Source organism: Chiroxiphia lanceolata, chromosome 12 (genome assembly GCF_009829145.1).
Source record: "Chiroxiphia lanceolata isolate bChiLan1 chromosome 12, bChiLan1.pri, whole genome shotgun sequence".
Classification (NCBI taxonomy): Eukaryota; Metazoa; Chordata; class Aves; order Passeriformes; family Pipridae; genus Chiroxiphia; species Chiroxiphia lanceolata.
The window spans coordinates 4,935,319-4,942,153 of NC_045648.1; positions in this window are offsets into that span (position 1 = coordinate 4,935,319).

The window sequence follows — 6,835 nt, forward strand, 5'->3', positions numbered from 1 at the left end:
TGTCACCCTGGCATTGCCCAGCGTGTCCTGGCAAGGGGTCAGGCTGCAGGGCTGGTGGTGGGGCTACACCTCTGATCGAGTATTTATGGCCACTGCATCTTTGCATAACATTTGCTTTGCTTTCCTTAATGGTTTTCTCCGCTCTTTTCCCCTCTCCTCGCTGCAAACAGCTTCAGTCAGCCCCAGCCCCTGTGATGATATCAAGAAAGGTTTTTCTTTTTTTTTTTATGGTCCAGCCAAAGCGAGGTCATTCTAATAATACCCAAGGTCACTGGTGGGAGCCACCGAGTCTCCCAGTCATTTTTCATTTGCTTGCAACAGTTAATGACAGTCACAGGGATGGAGCTGGGAGCTGATGGCCATGTGATGTCACCAGCACATGCTAGGGGATTATAAGGGCAGGTACAGGGCAGGGTTGTGGATTAAAAATGATGGAAAAAAAAAATTCACTATTAACTGCTTCACTCCAGCAGCTTGGTGGGAAAAAAAAGAGGTACAGACAAAGGAGGGGGATTTCTTCCTTCTCCCCCCCTCCGAATCAGTCCTCTAAAGTGCCAGCTCAACTGCTCCATTTTTTTCCTGATTTAGTGACTCAGCTGGAAAAGATCTGCAAAGCATGTGAGAGGAGATGCTGCTTCCTGCACCAGCTGCTGGACAAGAGGTTGCAAAAGCAACCTTGCAATTACCCAGGGGCGTTCCTCTCCCTCCCACCCAAATCAAAGGCCTCATCCCCTTCCTCCTGCCTGTGGTGACACCAGCAGGAGTCAGACCTGGACAAGTTTTTGGACTTTGATAGGTGTGTTGAGGGAGGTTTTTTTGGTTGCTTTAACTTATGTTTTTATTCTAACTGTCCACTTGGGGGAAAAAAAAAAAAAAAGAAGAAAAAAAAGGAAGCAGACCTCCTGGTCAGGCTGCAGTGCTCTTTGGCTGGAGGAGCCCTGGGGGAGGTGGGTATTGATTTAACCATGTGCACCAACTGTGAGGTTCACGCTGCAAAGTGCCCCTCACACAGCCATGGTCACACTCAGACCTGCCCCTCGCCTCTGGAGAGTCACCCCAGAGATCTCAGTCCTCATGTGTGGCCCATCACTTAAACCCATGGGCTGAAACATTACACACTGGGAAGCCTGGAGTGTTCACCAGCCTGCAGGGACCAGGGGAAGAAACAACACAAATCAACTAGATACCAAATTTCCTTATAAGTTAATAGATGTAGTTATATTCTGCTCCAAAAAGTGCAGAAGTAAGAATTTTTTAATATGATAGTTAATAGTTTGGACAAACTGCTCTTTCTCACTGGGAAACAAACCCTAAAGAAAGATAAACTGTAAATTAGTCTTCACTCAGCCTCTCATCATTGAACTGTTTTGTCTTAGTTATGTCATCTTATTGTATTTATTTATGAAACGTGACATTCTTATAGCCTTGGTTCTGCATTTTTATTATTTTCTGACATATTAACTGTATAGTGACCACCAGTTTCATTGTTTATTATTGTCATCACGTATCTTATAAAAAAGGAATTCCATGAAGAAAGTTGGGTATCAGTTGACATTTTTGTCCAATAACATTTTTTTATTAATTCAATGTACAAGAGCAAAAAACATCCACTGAAACACTGCAAACAAGAACTAAACAATTATGATAGAAAAGAAAACAAGTGACTGGTTTATATGAACATCTAAATTCTAAACCTGTTTCACAGCTTACAACCGTTTATGAAACTCTCACTACTAAGGTAATGGACTTTGGATCACCTCCTATTTAAGGCAGGATGGATCAATGGAGTGAAGAGATGAATTCAAGCTGATACAGTTTTCTAAAATACACTGGGGTGTGCAAAACCCATACTTTGTTTTCTGTGCTTGTTATCTTCTCTTAATGCTCATTCCTGCAAATAACTTTTCCTTCGTGTGCCTCTTTTGAATGAGAAGGGAGAAACAGATGCAGCTGGAGGCTGGATTTTTGAGCCAAATCATGCTGCTCTGAGCAGCCGTGGCTGCAGCGAAGCCCTCTGAAGGACGCTGAGCTGTGGCAGTGTGATATCTGCTCTGAGCCGTGTTGTTAAGGATCTTCAGGTGTTACCTGGTGGTTACTTCAGCAGTCCTGTCAGAATCAAAGGCTGATGTACTTATTTCCTTTCCCTGAGAAGATACAAACCCATGTGCTGCTCCTCAGACGAGAAGAACGTGGCGCATCCTTCCTGTCTGCCCGTTTTCCACGAAAATGCGTCGTGTCCCGTTTACAATTGGGCCTGACTTGATTTATCGTGGTTAATAGGATTAGAGCATCAGCCTTTCTCAAGGATATTGAAATGCACGGGGAGAGTGGTACTGAGTTGCTGGTGTCTTTCTTCCCCTCCTGTGATGGGCATAATGACACACCTCCAAGCAGAGGGGATTTGTCCGGTGGGAGCAGGCAGATTATCTGTATCTAGTGAAACAAGGCGTGCATGGCAACCTTTGCCAAGGCTCAAAGCCAGAACCTACTCACTATAAAATAATTGTGTCAGTACCTAACCAAGGCACTCTTCATGTTTCATTTATCTTTTGACTGTAATTGAATGGTTGAAAAGCAAAAAATGTAGACAAATTCCAGCTGTATTGAGATCTGTTTCTTTCTCCGCTACCGTGGCCCATCATTAGATAGTTTCACTCTCTGTACAGAAGGTCAGAGAGTATAAATATAAATTGCATTTTGCATTACTTCTAGATGAGTGAAGCTGTCAAAGCAATAATATAAGCTTTCAGTCCCACATTCTACCACTTCTTTCCCATTTTTTGGCCAGGAGGTCATGTGCAAATTGAACGTGACAGCCCAGACGACATGTCCAACAGACTTATATTGTTAGACAGTTCTGCCATGGCACCACAAATTAAACCCACATTGGACTTTGAGCTCTTTGGGAGCTGCTAACAGTAGCTCAGGCTTCTTGCAAAAAAGTTGATGTCCACATCAGGCCTATATAAGGATAACAGCAACTCTTTCGGAGGATCTTGTCAAAAATGCAGAAAACAGGGAAAAAAAATCTGACAGGTAAACCTGAAGAGCTGATCATAGTAATGCAAACTTAGTTGCTTGAAAGGTGGATACATTTATAGTGTGTGTATGTGTGTACTCTTCACTTCCGTCAAAACTCTCTCCTCCAATTTATTATTAATAAGTGATATTCAGTATTTAGTGGATATTTTTGCTATCAGCATTCAACAGAGGGGGAGCAAACTCCTAATTTTCCACCTCTTTTTATGCAAGAAAACTTAACTTTGTGTCTGTTGGATAAAACACTGTGTATGCCAGTTAATATATTGTTGATGACTTGGAAATAAATGTACATTTATAGCATTAAAATCTGCATGGGCAGTCTCAACTAGCAACTATTTGGATGATGCAGTCTAAATAGATTTGTGAAAATAGATGCTACTGAATATTGTATTTTATATTAACTCAGGGCACAGTTTTTCTACAGAACACCAGAAGGATGAGATTGAGGTTGTTGTCTTCAGCTGGAGTCGAATCAGGTGTCAAAGTAGCTTTAGAAAGTTCTTTGTGTTGTGTACAATGTTGGAGAAAAGATAATGCTGAATGACAGTGAAACAAGATCGCTCTGGGGACAGAAAATCAGATTTCAAGCCCTTCACCTTTAGGTATCTAAAAATGCAGCACAGGTTGTGAACGACTGAAAATTCTTAGCATCTGGCAGCGTCTGCTGGCCTGTGCTAAAGAGCTGGTGGTCTTGGTCCAAATCTCGGCAGAAAGGAGTTCACATTATAAATGACATTATCTGGCAAATCTTTGCTCTAGTCTGAGCAGAGGGGCCAAGAACTAACTTGGCACAGAACCTCGTGCCTTCCCTCATCGCAGAAATGTTCTCCCTAGATAAGGGCTGAGGCATACATACGGATCAAGAGAAGTCCCTGCCACTCTTGCTCTACCAGCCTCCCATGAATGCACAAAGAACTTCATTTTCAAGGACTACTAGGCTATTTTTTTCTTTTTTTTTTTTTTCTAAAGTTAGAGTGAAGGGTTTGAGCCCCATCTGGTACAGATCTGTAGGGGCTTTGCAGGCTTCAGTAGAGCTACACTGATTTACACCAGACGATGCCATTAGAGGACTGAACTATCCAACAATAATTACAAAAAATGTCTTTGATTATGCATGTGCAACAACTATTTATGTTTACATTGCAGAGATTTGCATGTAGCACAGTGGGGAGTATTTTATCTCTTCAAAACATTGCACCAGCATAAATAATCCACTGACATTCAAATGAGCAAAGAAATACCCGCTTTTTACCACAAGATGGACCAGAAAGGATGTTCTTCATGCATCTTTTTCAAACAGATTTGTCAATAATCCTCAGCTGCAAAGTTCATTCTAAAGAAAAAAACATGGGAAAAAGAAAAAGTTAGAAGTCATGTTCTGTTCTAGGTGGTTACATTATAGATTGCTCTGAACAGCAAGTCTGGATGCAACCAGGTGATCCTGCACTTGAGAGAGGAGAGGATGGGGGAACCAGGGAAAGCAGGACATCAGAAATGCCCCACAAAAGGCAGTACCATACCTCTCCTGACAGCATTCAAAGCGATTGTCAAGGAACAGGAACCACTTCAAATGCAGAGTGAATTGGACTCAAACCTATCAAAGGCAGAGATGGGGAGAATCGTGTGAAAACTGGGAGAGGCTCTGTTGAAGTACCAGCCTGGAACAGCACAACAGAAATTACCATTGGGGGAATTACACTGACATTTAAGCTTTCGAAACAGAAAGTGCTTAAAATATGCAGTAATATGTTGTATCTTTGACTCACAAGAGGCAATGGAGATGAAAGCACAGGTAATATTCCTTTGATGTTTGAACTACATACACAGGTCTCCTGCTTTGACTTCTGGGATATTTTTTTTTATTTGCTAATTGTGCTCTGGTGGTGCTTCGAAGGCATTAAATTTCTCAAATTAAGGCATGTTGCCCTACTCTAAATGTAGCTTTCCCCTTGAGAACAAGGGAGCAAAGCGTTGCTGGTATTTTAAGTTTGATGCCCAGCAGAGAACTGGAAGATGCACAGACATCATTTCCATGGCTTGGCTCCCCCTATTCACCTGTGCATCATCCTTCCATTGCTGGTGAAATAAACCAGGAGATTCCTCCATTTATATCCAACAGAAGAAGATTTTGTCCCACAGGGGAAACTACACAGCTCTGAACTCACCTGGGGGGTTTGGCAAAGACTCTGCTCCGTTGTCCTAAAATCACGTTGCCTCAGTTTCCTTATCAATGGGATGAGGATGTGATAATGATGATCTACCTCTTGGGAGCACTCTGAACAGTAATTTGTGTTTTTATTAGCCCTTCCAATATGAAATATGTCATATAAATGGTCAGAGTTATTAAACTGAGCTTAATTGGCAAGAGAGAATTTTCTGTCATAAAGAGAGGTCTTAGAACAAGTGAAGGACTCAGTGCACTTGATCCTGGCACAAGGCTTCCCTTTTGTGTGACAGAGCAATTCAAGCTCAGGATGGGAGAAGCAGAGCCATCCCACCTGACCCACTGGGTCCTTAAATAAGAGCCTAAGATGAGAAGTCATGTAAGGTATGTGCTCAGGATCAGTAAGAGACAGAAATCCCAGTTTAATTTCTGTAGTAAACAGGGTCAAAGTGAGCTGCTCTAGAATCCTGGCTGCTCAAAGCAACAGAGAAGAACATTAAAAACCAGACCCAGATTCCAGCAGAGGAAATTTGACAAGGGGAACACAGGCTTAGATGGGAGCTTTGGAACATCAGTCAGATGGGATAACTCTACTTTTGCATCTTTGTGGATCTGGTTGTCTCTAAAAGCAGCTCTCTATTTTGATGACTGCTTTAAGAGAAAGATTAGCTACTGTCATTAAACCCAAATTGCAATCCCAGCAAACTAGCCAAACCTCCAGGCACTCTGTTCACCAGAATTTTGTTACAAGAGGAATCTGTCACGTTGTCACTACAAAATGAGGCCAAATTTTCAAAGATCTCTCTCCAATGACACTCAGAGGTCTGGTACTAAGCCGTCAGGGGATTTGCATTCACAGTTTGGGTTTCCAACATGACAATAAGAAGTTTAACTCCAAACACAACTGTGTTGCACGAGTGCATTAAAAAAAACGAAGTGAGAAAAGCCTCTTTTCATTTTCTGGGACAAGCATGAGTAAACTAAAGTGACAACTGTGCCTTTGCTTTGCATGCAGGCTTCCTTTGATTTTTCATGAGAGCATGGACACCCAGAAGCTGTGTTCATAGGAGCTAATCAGGAAAATAAAAGAAGTTTTAGAAACTTCTCCTGTTTTGAATTCAGCCCTGAAGTCACCTAGTAGGTGTAAATTCCACACTCCTGCAATTTATTCTGTTGATTGTAAAACTGCCTCTAAACCTGTAGAGGGGATGTAGGTGTTCGAGATACCATGAAGTGTTGTGATAGGATAAGGGGTAACAGTTTTAAACTGAAAGAGGGTAGATATAGATTAGAAATTAGGAAGAAATTCTTCCCTGTGAGGGTGATGAGGCACTGGCACAGAGAAACTGTGGCTGCCCCAACCCTGGAAGTGTCCAAGGCCGGGTTGGATGGGGCTCTGAGCCACCTGGTCTAGTGGAAGGTGTCCCTGCTCATGGCAGGGGGGGTTGGAATGAGATGACCTTTAAGGTCACTCCCAGCACAAACCATTCCAGGGTTCTGTGAGACTATGATTGTACGAAAATAAATCTGTTCTGAGAGTTTGAGTCCAGTCCTCTCTGTCAGCAGGGTGAGCAAGGGTAGGGCTGGGTCACTGCTTGCTCACTGTGTGAGTGAATGAGGCTGAGACTT